The sequence below is a fragment of the Gavialis gangeticus genome, unplaced genomic scaffold, assembly GCF_001723915.1.
Source record: "Gavialis gangeticus isolate Ggan-Ray unplaced genomic scaffold, GavGan_comp1, whole genome shotgun sequence".
In the NCBI taxonomy this organism is placed as follows: domain Eukaryota; kingdom Metazoa; phylum Chordata; order Crocodylia; family Gavialidae; genus Gavialis; species Gavialis gangeticus.
This window is the reverse complement of record NW_017729022.1, coordinates 31,208,419-31,225,780: the sequence shown is the minus strand read 5'-3', so window position 1 is coordinate 31,225,780 and position 17,362 is coordinate 31,208,419.

Here is a 17,362-nt window from a genome sequence, read left to right as displayed (position 1 = left end):
ACTTCCTGCATCAGATAGAGGTCATCCACACATGAGAGAAAGCTTTGCGACCACTTGGATTTGGCCGAGCACTCCTCCCACGAGATGTTTGGGTAGTTAAAGTCTCCCATGACAAACATACACCGGGAGTGTGTGGCCTCAGCCAATTCCCTGGTGAACTCCTGGTCAAGGTCTTGACTCTGGGTAGGGGGTCTGTAGTAGACCCCCACCATAGTATCCCCTGTGCCATGTTCCCCACAGATTTTAACCCGGAGGGTCTCAAGTCATCCACCATGGGTGCCAATGTTGGTTTGCAGGGATGCGTAGCTTTCCTTGACATAGACAGCTACGTCCCTGCCCCTTTTGTCCACTCGATCTCTCCTGTACAGGGTATAGCTATCTATACCCGTGGTCCAGTCATGGGTGGAGTCCCACCAGGTCTCCATTATCCCAATGACATAGTTATTTGCATTTAGCAGGAGAACAAGTTCCTCCTGTTTATTCTCCAGGCTCCTGGCATTTGTGTATAGACATGCAAGTGTCCCCTTGGGGGCCCTTGCCCTGCCTACATTTTGTTCCAGGGCTAGGGCTGGGGTGGGATCCCTTATATGCCTTGGCCTGCTGGCTTTGCAAGGGCCACTCAGTGGGCCAGCAGTGGCAGTAGTCCCCCCATCCCCCAGTGGGCTTAGTTTAAAGCCCAGTGGAGCAGGTCAGCCAGTCTGGCTGAGAAGAGCCTCCTCCCCAACGGAGAGAGGTGGAGGCCATCCCTTCCCAGGAGCTCACTGCCTCTCTCTCCGAAGAGTGGACTGTGGTCATGGAAGCCAAAGCCTTCCCGATGACTTGCTTAAGAGCTCCTCCTGGAATCTCATTGTGGGTTTGCACATCAAAAGGCACAACTGATGTGACCTTCACTGCTCACCAGCTGCAGGAAAAAATGCCAGGAACAACATAAACCTCTCTATGTGTCCTTCTTTGACCTCATGAAAACTTTGACTGTCAATTGAGAAGCATTGTGGAGGATCCTTCTGAGGCACAGATACCCACTGAAATTTGTCACCAATCTTTTCCTGGTCCATGATGGTATGTGAGCAGTGGTTCTGTTCTCTGTAATGGATCTATCGCAGATAACTTTGAGGTTAAGACTGGGGTTAAACAAGGCTGTGTCATTGCTCTAACTCTCTTCTCAATATTCCTTACCATGATGTTACATCTGACCACCAACAAGCTTCCAGCTGGAGTGGAGCTAAATTACCAACTGGGCACATCTACACGAGATGCTTTCCTGTGAAGTATAGCAAATTACTGTGTAGTAAGCATCACCATCTACATGTGCAGACCCTACTCCTTTTCAGTTGCTCTACTTTGTAGTTAATTTACTACCTGCAAATGCAAGTAGAAAATTAACTGCAGAGTAATTACTGTGTAGTAAGATACTTGTAGACAGTCAACCATGAGCAAATCTGCTTCTGGTCAGCTGGGAAGCAGGGGGTGGGAGATGGCTTTCTACCCTCAGGACCTGCCTGCTGCTGGCATGGGCTCTACCACTGAAGTCCAGGTGGGGGCAATGTCCCCCTGTCCCAGCAGCAGGGAACTCCTGGCTGCTACTCCACATTCATGGCATGGGGGCCAGGAGCTCCTTGTACAGGGAGAGTTTCCACTACCCCCTCCCACCAGTCTAGAGCTGGCTGGTGCCTACTTCAGATCGGGACAGTTCCCAGCCACCCTTGGGCTGTTTGGGGAAGTCTGCACATGCAGGCTGGAGGCGGATGGGGACTACCCTGTTTCAGACAGTCCCCAGCGAGCTCCAGGCTGCATATGTAGGCTTTCCCATGCAGCCCAGGGCTGGCCAGGAACTTTCCCAGTCTGGGTTAGGTCCCAGCCCTGCAGCTTTTTACTAGGTCTGTGCCCAATCAAGCAATTGAGGAACGGGGCTTGGAAAGAGCTGTGGGGGAGGGGCAGGTCCCAGCCTCCTGCTCCAATCCACTGGTGGGGCAGCTAGCAGTGTGCCCCTGCTGGGGCAGGAAATCCCCGACCAGCTGTGTGCTCACTTCTAGCTGCCCCACGTATGGATCAGGGCAGGGGCTGGGACCTGCTTCTCCCCCACAGCTCTTTCCAAGCTGCCTGCTGCTGACTGGGGAGTTCAGACTGGGAGATCCCTGCTGCCGGGGCAAGGGGACATTTTCCCTGCCTGGCTCTGCCATCAGAGTCCACCCTGGCAGCAGGCAGCTCCCACGAGCAGGGAACAATTTCTCAGTCCCTGACAGTGGACAGCTGTCTCCTAGGCCCATGCTCTCTGCCAGGCCAGGCCCTGCCAGGCCCTGGGCATGCCCATTGGATGGTAAATTGTTTAATCTCAGTCAGCTTTGAGCCAAAACCAAGACTACTCTGACCTCAATCATTGTGCTCCAGTACACTGATGATGCTATAGTGTGCGCTCACTCAGAAGCAGATCTTCTGATAATTGTTGATGTCTTTACTGAGGCATATAAGAAAATGGGACTTGTGCTTATCATTCAGAAGACTAAAGTTCTCCATCAACAAGCTCTTAATGAGCAGTCCCCAGCTCTGGTAATTCAGATATATGGCGAGACACTGAAGAAATGCAACATTGCCTCAAATGGGCAGTGCAGCCTTCAGATGCCTGAGGAAATTGGTGTTTGAAGATTGTAACATCAATTTTGAATCAAGCTCATGGTTTATCAAGCAGTCATGATCCCTACCTTGCTGTAGGGTGCTGAGATAGTCAACATATGGGAGACACCTCTAGCCACTGGAGAAGTACCATCAGTGCTGCCTATGGAAGATCCTTTGAATCCTGTGGAAAGATAGAGGTACTAGCATTAGTGTCCTTTAGCAAGAAAAATCACAAGCATTGAGATGATGATACTCCAGCATTGTTGTCGCTGGGCTGGCCATGTCATCTGGATGTCTGACTCCAGACTCTTCAAGCAAGTTTTATTCTCCCAGCTTAGTCAAGGCATGCACTCAGGAAGGGGGCTTCAAGGATGTCTTCAGGGCCAACTTGAAAAAAATGCAACATCAGCATCAGCTTGTGGGAGACTAAAGCCCAGGGCCATCCCAAAAGGAGGTCTGTTGCAAGGATCTCAGTACTTTGATTCCTCATGATGACAACATGAGATGAAAAAAGTGGGAATGGCAGAAACACATGCTGTGGACGGAATCAAGAATCTGGAGCCATCCACCCCACATGGAAACATGTGCCTGGGTTGCAGTATAACCTATTGATCTTGGATTGGCTTTGTCAGCCATCTTTGGACCCACAGATAAGAAAATCATGGAAGATAATCATCTTCATTTGCAAGGGATTGCCCATGAGTGGAAGGCTATTATTAACTCCCCTCTCAGTCTTCTCTTTTCCAGACTAAATAAGCTCAGTTCCTCTCATCAGTCATGTGCCCCAGCCACTTAGCCATTTTTGTTGCCCTCCACTGGACTCTTTCCAGTTTGTCCACATCCTTTCTGTAGTGGGGAGCCCAAAACTGTACACAGTACTCCAGACGTGGCCTCATCAGTACCAAATAGAGTGGAAATATCACTTCCCTTGATTGCTGGTAACGCTCCTATTAATGCAGCCCAATATGCCATTAACTTTATTGACAACAAGGGCACACTGTTGTCTGATATTAATCTTATTTTTTACTGTAAACCCCAGGTCCTTTTCTGCAGAGCTGCTACTTAGCTTGTCAATCCCCAGCCTGTATTGGTACATGGCGTAGGTCTGTCCTAAGTGCAGGACTTTGCGCTTGTCCTTACTAAACCTCATGAGATGTATTTTGGTCCAATCCTCCAATTTTTCTAGGTCTATCTGAATCCTAGCAGTACTCTCCAGCATACCTACTTCTCCCCCCAGCTTGGTGTCACCTGCAAACTTTCCTAGCGAGTATTCCATCCCACCTTCCAGACCATCAATGATGATATTGAACAAAACAGGCCCCAGGTCTGACCCCTGGGGCACTCCACTTGATACCAGCTGCCTACTAGACATCAATCCATTTATTTCTACCCTCTGAGACTGACCATCCAGCCAGTTTTTTATCTACCTTACATCCAACAGTCCATTCATCCAACCTGTACTTCCTTAACTTGCTTGCAAGAATCTTGTGGGAGACCATATCAAAAGCCTTGTTGAAGTCAAGGTATATCACATCTACTGCTTTCCCCACATCCACAGAGCCAGTTATGTCAGCATAGAAGGCAATTAGGTTGGTCAGGCATGACTTGCCCTTGGTGAATCCATGCTGACTGTTCCTAATCACCTTCTTCTCCAAGTGCTTAGAAATGGATTTCTGAGAACCTGCTCTATGATTTTCCAAGGACTGAGGTGAGGCTGACCAGTCTGTAGTTCCTTGGGTCCTCCTCCTTCCCTTTCTTAAAGATGGGCACTATATTTTCTCTTTTCCAATTAACCAGGACCTCTCCTTATCTCCATGAGTTTTCAGAAATAATGGTCAGTGTCTCTACAATCACATCAGCCAACTCCCTCAGTACCCTCACGTGCATTGCATCTGGTCCCATGAACTTGTGCGTATCTGAGTTTTCTAAATAACCTAACCAGTTCTTTTGCCACTGTTAGCTGCTCACCTCCTCCCCAAGCAGTTTGGGAGCTGATCTTGCCTGTGAAGACTGGGATGAAAAAGGCATTGAATACTTCTGCCATTTCCACATTATCTGTCACTAGGTTGCCTACCCCATTCATTAAAGGGCACATACTTTTCCTGACCTTCATTTTATTGCTGACATACTTGTAAAAACCCTTCTTGTTACCCTTCATGTAATAAGTTACAAGTCCCTTGTTAGCTGGGCTTTATCCTTTCTGATTTTATCCCTGCATGTCCAAGAAATACTCTTATATTCCTCCCTAGTCATTGTGCCAAGTTTCCACATCTTGTAAGCTTCCTGTCTTATGTTTTATCTCATTGAAGAGTTCCCTGAGAAGCCAAGCTGGTCTTCTGCCAGACATGCTAGTCTTTCTGCACATCAGATTTCTGATTTAGCAGACTCTCAAATATAATGACCCAAATGCCACAATTAGAATCTTTGCCTAAACAAGCTTAGTATATACATGCCTAAAGAAAGACAGAGGCAGACAGAGAAAATAGTTAGAACTGTGTTAAATATAGGAACATAATAAAATATGACTGGAAGAAATTTCAAAAGTGCATCTAGTCCAACCTTCTGCTCTCATTATATATATATTACTTAAAAATTAGATTTAGTTTCTGTAATTAAGGTTAAAATTTGGGCTGTAAGTGGAAGGATGTGATTGACATGTATAGCAAAGAAAAATGAATTTATAACTTGCTCCTCAGTAGTTAATACTACTGTGTGGATTGACTTGCAGTTAGCTACCCAAATCCTTTATGGGACTTAGCTCATTATGTTAGGTATTTGAATGCATAACTTTTAGGTTCCTAGACACTTAAGTAAGCTCAGGTTCTTTCTTCAGAGAAGATCTCTTACATGGGAAGACTTAGGCTTGTCAAAATAGCAATCCAATGTCTCCCCTATCTAGTAATAGAAGGTATATTTTAGAGAGGCTCCTTAACAGAAGATTGAGGGTGTTGGGTAACTGGAAGATGGTCCCTCTGTTAGTAGTTATGACTTAGGGTCTTGTTACCTCTTGCACTGTGAACCGCACATATGTTGAGCTGTGTTAGTGCTAGCTCAAGTTTAGAGCAGTCACAGTTCAGGCCAATAGGGGTCTGGGGGACTGAAAAGTAAGCATCCTCCCCTGCTCCCATTCCAGGCTTCCCCTGGTTCCCTGCTGCCTTCCTCCAGGTCTCCCCTCTGCCCCTTGGGGATCCCTCCTGCCTCCCCCTGCCCCTGAGGCATTACTTACTTGTGGCTGCCTGTGCTGTCCGTCCCTGGGAAGCAGAGAGGAAAGGGTGTGGACAAATGCGGGCTAAACAATACTACTATAAAGGTGGATAGACAACTAGTTGAATAGCCATAAGGAGAGGATAATTATAAATGAATCCATGTCAGAATGGCAGGAGGTTGCAAGGGCAATTTCACAGAGCTCTGTCCTGGGCCTAGCGCTCCGAACATGTTTAACAATTATTTGGATGCTGGGATAGGTTCTTGAGCAAATTTAGTGCAAGTGATATTAAAGTAGGAAGGATTGTGAAGAAATAGAACAGGATTGCAATTCAGAAGGGTCAGATTGGAAAATTATGCTGAAGCTAACAGGATGAAGTTCAATGCTAACAAGTGCAAGGTGCTACACTTCCAGAAGAACATTAAAAAAAAAATACTAGTACAAAGTGAATGACACCTGGCTGGATGGCAGCACTATACAGAAGGATCTAAGAATCTTGGTAGATCACAGACCCGATAGGAGTCGGCAGTGTGTGTGATGGAGCTGCACAAAAGATGAATGAGGTTTTGGGTTTCATAAATAGAAGCATTAGGTATAAGACATGGAATATGATAGTGTCTCTTTATTCAACATGGGTTAGGCCTTATCTATAATATTGTGTGCAATTCTGGGTTCCACATTATAGAAAGGACATAGAGAATTTAGACCAAAGGTAGGCCAGAAAGTGATAGATATTCAAAGAACTGCAAGAAGAAAAAGGAAAAACACCTTTTCTCCCTTGATGCAGACAGCAGAACATGTACCAATGGCTTGAATTTGCTGCCAAGTAGGTTGAGATTGGATATCAGGAAAAAAAAAATCACTGATAGAATAGTGAGCCAGTGGAATTGTCTGCTTAGTTAAGTTGTGGAATTTCCACCATTGGAGGTGTTCCAGAAGGCATTGGACAAGCATTGGTCAGGGATGATCTAGGCATGTACCATGCTATCTAGGCATATACCTGCTGTACCATGGCTATTTTCCATGTTTTGTGGCTTCACTGATTGCTACATGGGGCTGGGAAGGATTTTTTTTCCCTTTCCACATGTGAGGATTTTTCACATGTGAGGTTGTTCCACATGTGAGGATTTTTTTTGCCTTCTTTGGAAGCCTTGTGTGTCCGCTGCAGCCAAGGCTGTGGATTTTGACAGGGTGTGCCAGTGATCCAGCTGAGACTTAAACCTAGAGGTTCTTGGCTAGGAGGGCTTGCCTCACTGCTCAGAGCCATATCAATCACAATATTTGGGGCCAGGAAGGAATTTTACCCCATGGTCACATTGGTACAGACTTTGGGGTGTTTTGTCTTCCTCTGTAGCAGGCTGTGTGACACTCTTCCTTGGATCCCTAAAGTTTATTTTAACAACCCTTGCAGCAGCAGGACATTGCCCATGGTTGCCCTCTTGTTTTCCCTGTGGCAGGTTAGGGTGGTATGTCTAGTGGTTGTGTCAGAATTGTCTGTGTGGTTTTACTAATTGGGCAGACAATGGATTTGTATAGGATAGTTTGGGTAGGGATGATCCTACCTTTTGGCAGGACTAGATGATGTCTGAAGGTCCCTTCCAGCCCTGAATTTCTGATTCTATGACCTTTTGTCTAATAGTTTAAGGCTTAAAGGACTTGCTGAAGACATGGGAGACTTGGCTTCAAGGCCTTCCTCAGCCTGAGAAAATCTGAACTCACATCTGGGGTTCGGACTCGATGATCTATTGAGGTCCCTTCCGACGCTAACATCTATGAATCTATGAATCTGTCACTTCTCTAGGAAGTGCCCAAATGATCAGGCTGTGGACTGAGGGTACCTATTCACCTGCCCTTGTTGAAAGGACCACTGAGAAGCCAGCAGTGCACTCCCCTAAAAAGGGATATTAAACTACAGAGTCAGGTTTTATCCTGAGCTTTCTCTTTTTGATCCTATGACTACTGTATGCATTTAAGGACAGTAGAAGGTTTTCAACAGGAAGGCTGGGTATATTCTTGCCCAGCCTAACAAGTAGTTTGGTCTTTGGAGGTGGGGATACAGTGGATGCAAGGCTTGTAACACATGAGTCTCCTACATTCTTGCTGAGTACTCTAACCATATCTCTATTATATAAAAACTGGGCTCCTCTTTTGCCCAGGCTTTAAAAATAACTGGGACTGTATACTGTGAGGGACTTCATCCTGTCAGGATGTGTTATGTGAGCTCAGAGCATACGTGCCAGTTTGGGAATTTCAAGTGACATAGAGGTCATGGTCTCTGAATTTTTGGATCCTAGTAGGGGTTAGGTGCGAGTATAAAAGCAGGCTAGATCTGTGAAAGGCCAAAAAGGAATTGCTCCAAGAAAGGAAATCCAAAGAGGAAGGCAGCTAGTGACTTTTAAGCATTTCCAGGGTTAGGCAGCTGTTGAGGTTTGGGGTTGTTTTTTTTTGAGGGGGGGAGGGGGACGGGGATATTATAATTTTGGCATTAAATGCATAAAGTTCGGCTGACTCCTTGGACTTAACCCCTCCCACAAAGGTAGATGACTCATTCTTTTCTTTGCTTCTAAACTCTTTTGGTAGATATACATTTATTTATGGATTTACCTTAACAATTCTATCTGGGACACAATCTACTGGAAAATACTTACTTTCTATGACATCTCCAAAATCTGTGTCTCTGGTTTGTTATGAAATAAGAATATTTTAGAGCTCAAGCAATGACTCCACTGGGCCTACAGAATACAGGGAAAGAAATAGATACAATAATATATATTTGAATTAATACACTATAAATCATTCAGAGAAAATAGACATTAATCCCTTTGGTCAAGGTTGAATATGAGCTATGATTCAGAAATTGCTTATCTATTCATCAAAACACTTAGTCACTTTCAGATATGTCCAAAATCTATCTAAACCATTTTATACCCTAAAGGGATAAGACATTAAGATTGATATCTCTGTGTATCTACTGTGGCTTAACCAAGCAGGAAGGTCTTTTATTTTCTTTATTTTGTCTTAAGGTGACTTTTGTTTTAAACTGCATCACCGATTTGATTAGGATACATGCAACATAGCTAGCAGGTAATATCATTTTGGAAAAGTTAAACTATAGCTGAACATTGTTTCATTGACTATTTATCTTTAATACTGAACGTTGTTAGTAGTTCTTTTGGAGAAAAAGGAATAGTACTCAAATTCTAGGCCAGATTTAGCCACTCTCACTCTTGATCATTGGAACATTGTTCTGTAAGTATTTCCAGGGCAATGAGGTATTATGCAATATTTACTGTAAGAATCAGGCCTTTAGTTAACTTCAGTACATTGCCTGATAAAGAACTGGTGGCATTTTTATCAGTTGGTTTCTTTCTAGACCTACACATAGCATGAGACATTCCCATGGAAAATTGATACGTATCTGGAAGTTAAATTTAACAGTTGCAAACTTCTGTGCTTTAAATTCTCACAAACAAATGGCTTAAGACCATGTTTTAGTGCTTTCTCATCATCATATAACTTTAGAGCCCAAAAGTAATGTTCACTTGCTATGTCAAATGATCCTGATAATGCATCCCATAGAACTTAGGCACATGGGAGATCCCTGCCTACTTTCCTTACAACAGGGCTGTCCAACTTTTAAGTGCTCTCTCTATACATCTTATTTAGTTAACCTATAACAGTACATACCTATTCTGCCTTCCAGCTTCTAAGTGGCTGGGGGCCTCACGCTCTATGGGCTCCAAAAGTGAAGGCTGCACACTGTGGGGGGATGCATTAGTCAGACCCACTTGCCTCCCAGTTGCACCCTATATGGATGGATGGTTGCTCCACCACATTGTCACACCATATGTACAGGCAGGTTCTTCCTACCTTGTCACACCAAACTTGAGCGTGAGCAGATGCTCTTCCACTCCTTTGAACTTAATGCATGGGTAGGCGCATTTCCCCTCACCCCCAACATTGCACAGTGTGTAGGCAGGCAGAAGACGCTCCCCCATCTCACTTCCCTTCTGCCCTGTGCACATGGGGGCTGGCACCCTTGTCCCTGCATAGTGCAGCACAGCATGACACTGCCTTACCTGCAGCTCCCTGCAGGTTCATTTGTGGCTCTTAGCCACACAACTGTTTGGGGCTGCCAGGTTCCCCCACACTGTGGGCTGATCACTGCTGCCCCTGAAGCTGGGTTGGCAGCGTAAGCCAGGAGGAGGAGGAGGAGACCCAAGCTGCTTCTGTAACCTGAGCAATTGGGGCTGCAGCAGCCAGGTGGGAACCAAATGACATCCCCTTGTGGATTCCCTGTGGCCTGCAGGCCACCAGTTAGTTGGACAGTCCTGCCTTAAAACAGGGCTATTTTCTGCCTATAGTGAAGCAATCATTGGAAAAGGAGCTTGCTTTTATTTTTATTTCTAAGATCAATAAAAACCAGGGAGAATGTGTTTTCCAGCAAACCTGGCATTATGAACCACATGAACGTCTGAGAGTTTCATTATATATCACAGAAGGAAGGATTGCTCTTCGAGGGAAAGCACTGAGTGATCAGGGACTCAGGAAGTTTGTGTTTAATGCCCCACTCTGCCACAGACTTCTTACTTTGTGCAACTGACTGTGCTGTACATTTCTCATTTGTAAAATTTCTTTTTACTATCCTTAGCATCTAAACAGGCAAGACAGGCAAAGGAATTGTCTCTTGCTTTGTGCAAATCCCCTGAATTAAGCCATTTTATACTAAAGTATAACTGGATGGGAAAGACAAAGCTTCTGGCTAGCTCAAAAGTAGAAAACACTTAAAAATCTGAAGCATGAAACAAAAGCAGTATTCCATGCTGAAATAATCACATTTTAAAAGCAGGTTTTTGTAAGTGCAAATTGAATTGCTTTTTTTTTTTCCTCCAAAGAGGAGAGCAATATACCACAAACCTCGGTTACAGATACAGAGACCCAGGGTTCAGACACTGCAGCAGTAAGTGTGGAATAAAAAACTAAATACAAATTGGAATAGAAGATATTGCTTGGAAAATGTCCCTCAAGTTAACCTTTAATCCCTACTGGCTAAAAAGGGCATTAGTACCCGACACAGGGGTTTAATTCTCTCTAAAATTAAAGCAGTGTTTTTTCAAAAACACCACTTCAATTTAGGGCAAAGTAAACCCCCATGTTGTGTATACCCGTGTTGGAGCCTGATTCTTACCTGCCTCTCTAGCAGCGGGGAGGGGAGAGTGAACTGTTGGCAGGCAGAGTGGTCCCTTAACTGGGGGGGGCTGGTGTTTCCCTCTGCAGCAGCGGTGGCACCCCACCAGGCAGCACCTGCCCACAGGCACCCAGCTCAGACAGTCCTGGGGAGCACTGCAGCCACAAAGGGAAGCACTGGGCCCCCATGCAGCTCAGGCAGGCAGGCAGGCAAGCTGCGGGGGGCAGGGAGGAAAAAAAATCAGGCTCGCCACTATTTCTTTTTTTTTCCCCCCCCTTTTGTGGAGCCTGGCTTCCCAGGCTGCTGCCGGGCTGCCTTCATGGTCCACCTGCACAGCCCCTGAGCTGCACGGAGCCCAGTGCTTCCCTCTGCAGGTAAGGTAGGAAACTAAAACTCCTCGGAGGTGTTTTACTTTGCAGCGCCACAAAGTCATTTGCTATGTCCCAAAGTCATTTAAGGTGCATTATGCTGACAAAAGCGCTACAGTGGCTGGAATAAATGTGCAATACACTGACAAATGTGCAAACAGAAATGCCATTAAAACAGTGCAAAAGGTATTTAACCCACTTTAAAGCGTCATCTACAAATGCCCTAGGAGCTTATAGAGCAAATGGGGGTTTATATATACACATTAAAATAGCATATATTTTCTGCACACAGGTCACATAAAACCAGACTTATTTAAACAGTCACATTTGGAGTGTACACAAAGATCCTTGTGAAGCACAAACAACTGCATTAGAAATAAGATAAAAGTATTTACAAGGGGAGAATGCCTGGATGAAAGTACAATGAACAAAGAAAGTCATAGTGAACAGCAATATTTGTGGAAAAAATAGATTTATAAAACCTCCATGTGTAATGTAGGTTGGCCAAGTGTCAGGTACCAGGTGAAAGGACAACTACTGAAACTAAAGGGCAAAACAAGATGTAGAAGCATTTGACTAGGAAAAATAGGTAAAACATGGGGGACTCTATTCCCAACAAGTACAGAAAGATATACTTGTTACTTACCAAGTATGTTCAACTTCTGTCAGACGGTTATTTAGGGGCATGCCATCCTTGTGTGACACATGGCTCATGCTGTACAAAAATATATACATCTGAAGTTCTGTCAGAGCTGTGTTCATGATACAAAAATATTACTATCATTACTTTTACTGATACCAAAAAGCAAATTAGTCTTTTGCAGTTGTAAATGACTTTAATTCAAAGTATTCGCCCCAAGCTAAGTAAAGTCTGTTTATGTTAGCATTCGACTGGAAATAAATGACACATGGACATCAGTAGCTGATAGACGAGTAACAGAACATGAATAAAATCATATTTCTTTTGTGTTTTTTTCCATACGCTTTATGTATATGGATAGACTAGCATTCTTTCTTCAACTGCAGTATATACCATACTTTCTTTGTACTGACTATTGCCTTAGTATATAAATCCAGGTATTTTAACCTAGACTGACACAAAGACAGTAGTTCAGCATACTAAAGAAAATATATTACATGCTAAAGTTAAAGCATGGATGCTAGTCTATCCACAAATTTCTATTTGTCCTATATCCTTTTTTTCATACAAGTATTGAAAACTGTCAAGATTTATTCTGATAAATGCTACCTGTTTCAATGTTTTAAGCACCAAAGTTATTCTTTCATCATTTTTTTGTACCTCCTGCATTGCTGATAAAAACAGAAAACACACTTGCACATTAGCAAATAGGATAATAGAAGTCCGCATTGCTAGCATTTTCCATATTTTTTATTTTTATCTCCAGTCAAGAAAAAAGTTAATTATTATTAGCTAGAGGCCATGCAGCAAAAAACAAAGTATTGTCTCAGACTGTATGAGCCTTGTCATTGGTTATAATTACATTATGTGGAAGATGTACACAACTCTGAAATCAGATTAGTTCATTAGTTTCTATATATGACAGACACAGCAGACTAATTTATATTATATAACATCTCCATATCCATGTTGGCAGGAAGGTAGAACCTGGTGAATTAGGACTAATTGGAATTTGATCCACCAAAACAGTAGACTCTAATTCTGCCTTAAATCTGGATTGCATTTAAATGCAAAGCTGCCTAAAAGTTAGTGTAACCCCCACCGGAGAGAGGTCTGATTGTGTAAAGCTTGTATGACAGCTTTTATGCTATGTGCTGGCCCATATGAAAAAAAGGGATATTGCCTGGGAATGAAGTTGTGACTGAGGCTACCCTATACTTCAGTGATTTATGAAGGCTGCATCAGTTGCTTGGGGCCATTGACAGATGGCATAGTATACATAACTTTGGCTTCCCTCATTTATGGCAGGGGATCACCTTCATTTGCTATGAGCTTAGATAAACTTAGAAGAGCATAAATATAGCTTAAAGCCACCACTGCACCAACACTTACTCAGTCCTGATTTGCACTATGTGCTCCTTGATGGCAAACCCAGATTGAGATGCGAAGGACTCTCCAAGGTATCAGTGCTTCCTTGAACAGATTCTTATAGATTCTAACACAGACTCTGCCTTATTTCATCTTCCATACTTTTCTTTCCTGTATCCTGTTTCCCATCTCCAAACAAATAGACTTCCAATTATCCTAGTCTCACCTCCTTGGTCCACTCTAATCTCCTGAGAGACTCTAGTGTTTTCATTCTCTCTGGGCGTGTCTACACGTGACGCTTAATGCACAGTAAACTAATTCAACTGAACATTAGCACATCACAGCAAAAACCATGCTAATGTACTAATGTGCAGTAGAGTTAGTTTACTGCTCATTGGGTGCATCTACACAAGATGCTACATTGCTGTAGCAATGTAGGTTGTCACTAGGGCGACATAGCATCAGTAGGCACTAACTGTGATGCTGTTGCTATTGCACAGTAGCAATGAGCTCATTGCTACTGTGCAGTAGGGTTGGAAATGACCCATGCAGTGCTGGGACTGTGCAGTACCACTGGGTACTGAGCAGTCATTTAGTCCTAATGCTAAAGCAAGTACTAAATGACTGCATAGTATCAACTGCACAGTGGGGCGCATGTGTAGATGTGTCCATTAAGCATCACAAAAGACTGTGTGCCTTTGCAACTGCACAGTAGTGCTGGGTACTGTACATTTATGTAGTACTTCGTGTTAGAGATACTAAACTTAATGCACAGTAGCAAAGGTGCATTAATGCACGTGTAGACACAGCCACTGCTGTTTAAAATTCCTGCAGCTGTTGGGTCCAGTCCCTAAAGGACTAAAAGGATTAATCGATTCCCTTTCCTGGGAATGAGTGCAACAGGGGAAAACAGGAGCATTGGGAACAGGAAGTGGCTTGGGTAGGGGGTCCTAAAAAAGTTCAGACATGTGTTGTCTAACTTCTCTGTGCAGGTCTCATTACACAGGAGTGCTATCACAGTCCAAACATTCTTTAGAGCAACTGGCACTTGCTTGCATCTGTCAGTGTTTCCTTGCAATAAGTTGTGATCACTAACCACCTCACATTCACCAGTAAGATATACAAGCCTGAAGTCTAAGTACTTCAGAGAATTATGAGTGCTTTCATTCATTCACTTGGTCATGCACCCCTATTTCCATTCCTGTTGTTAATTGTTGGCAGTTTTCTCCAATAACATCAATCTGTGAAATTAAAGAAACTATTATCTCGATTGGTTTTACACTGAGATGCCCCTCCCTGAATGTAAAGATGTAATCTTTTCCTTTTGTATTGATGCATTTATTGATGACATGGGCATGTAAATTGTTGATGCGTGTCTTGGGAGCTCTCTACTCTGAGTTTCTGATTAATTGAGATGTACTACAAAGTGTCATCATGTGGTACATTAGCAAAGCTGTTAAAGTGGCTAGCTACAGCTTTGGAGATATGAGTTTAAGCCTTTCTCTGGACTCATGCCAAAGCTCCCCTTATACCTGGTCCCTCAGGCAAGAGTCAAAGGTGGCTAGACATGATTCTAGCCACATCACTCCCTCTGTGCTGTTAACTAGTGTGCCTTAACATACTAATCAATGGACTATTTGGCTTAGGGGGGGGCCCTTTCATTGATTGAGCACTATCCTTCTCTCTTGCCTAAGAAAGTAAAGCATTTTATTCATGAATGGAATAAAGTGACTAGAACTTAATGCTTTGTTTTAATTGCAATGTAGGTGCATACCAATAGAAAAGTAGAACTACACTGGTAGAGGGCTATAATTCAAGGGTCTTCTGTTGAAATAAATTGGAAATACACAAGCTAGCTCTCTTACTTGTAAGCCTTGCTATCTGACATTATACAATGCTTAGCAGTCACAAACATCACATTTAAAATCCATGCCATTAATATTCTATGTTACATTACCTTGTTTCCCATATGTCATATATGTGATATCAGGTTGAGATTTTCAAAGTCCCTGTTGCTTTTGAAAATCTATCCCTAGGAGTCATGTCTGACTTAGGGACTATATTTTGCAGTAGTGTTCCTTGTGTGTCTGATTTTCATTTGCCTTAATGAACTTCATGAACTGGAGCCTCATGAACTAGAGTAGTTGTACTCTAATCATCCATTATGAAACTATTCTGTCCTTAGTGAATGCTTAAAAATGCTGAAGGCATTCCTTTCCTACTTACCTCAGAATTCTGGGGGGCAATTAATCTGAACCTAGTGCTTTGTCAATTTGAATACTCTGAATAGTTTTATGATCTGCTCCATTAGAGTGATGTAAGTGTTCGAGAAGCACCTGAGAGAGTTAGTGTTTTGCATCATGGCTATTATTTCCCAATGTTTTTAGTGTTCACTGTTCCATTATGTCTATCCAAGAGGATGTACCTGAAACTAAAACATACAATAGAAAATACTAAAAAGAAGTGTTTGCATAAAATGCCTGACTGATCATGCTGGAGGAAAAAACTAGAAAGACTATTTAAGGAGTTTTTAAAAAAAAGGCCTAATATAATTTACATTAAGTCATTTGAGGGTTAAGCCAGCGAATTTAAGTTTACTATTAAAGCTAATGGCAAACAACACGTCAGTTGTGTTTGCCAAGCATTCTCGAGTCTGCAGTAATGGAATCCTGGACAAATATGCATTCTAAATGCAAGCTGGCTTACTCCCAGATAAATTACCTGAGTGATAAACATATGGAAGTAAAAACCCAGTAATAAAAATACCCTCTTTCCTCAAGTCTCCCCTTAGTACTACAACCCAGAGTGTTGCAGCAGAGAAATGGCATGGCAAGAAGAAGAGAGGTGGTAGTTTTTGACCTTGACTATTTAAAGCTTTATAGGCAGCAGTCAGCACCTGGAACTTCAAGTGGATAGCCATGAGTGCTGAGGGAAGATTATAGGGGTAAAGCATTTCTGCATGCCTCTCCTGTGCAGAAGGTAGGCAGCTGCATTCTACACTGGATGAATCTTCCAAATGTCTTCGAGAGATATTTACAGGTTCTTTAGATTTCAGCACCCTAGATCAAAGGTAGGAAATGTGCAAATAAATGTGCCAGATTCTCATATAAGGATCAACAGGAATCTAGGACTGGAAGGCAGCACTTTGGCTATGAAGTCCAGTCCCTTGCAATTGGAGTCAACTTTTGAATGGACTTTTAGTTCAAAAAGGTATACAAGATCCTTCAACTCCTACCTTCAGCGTTGCACACCACCACCACAAAACACTCTATAACACCTCTTGACAAATGTAGGACACTTGCATCTAAAACCCAAACCAAACCCAAATCCAGAGATTAAAAAAAAAACTATAATAGGCCATGGGGCATTGGAGGGGGGTAGTGGGAAGACAGAGAGATAGAGACAGAAGGCCTGTCTACATGTATTATTTAATGTGCAGTAGACTATTTTACTGCGTATTAAAAAAAATAACTTAAAAAACATGCAAATACACTAAAATACAGCAAAATAGGCTACTGCACATTAAGCATTACTAAAAAAGTGTTCATTTCACTACTGCATTAGAGCAGCCTAATGCACATTTATTTAGTACCTCACCTTGGGCATTTGTACACATGCATGCGTCACATCACTGGGTCCTTTGAATAGCTCCCAGCGCTGAGATGCATGCAGTTGTATAAGTGGCAAAATGTACATCAGCACTGAGAAAATGGCAGCAGCGCTCTTTTTACCTAAAGCACCTTGGAGGTGTGTTAGTTCAAAAGCACACCACTGCCATTTTCTGTGTGCTGATGCACATTTCACCAGTTACACAACTGCATGTTGCACAGTGCAGTTGGCCTCGGCTCATGTGCAGAGCATACTTGATTAATTGAGTCTGCTCTAAAGCAGTGGATCTCTAGCGTGTTGCTAGAGAAAGGTATGTGTATAAATGCCCATTGGTACTAAATTTAATGCACATTAGGAAAAGCACATTAATG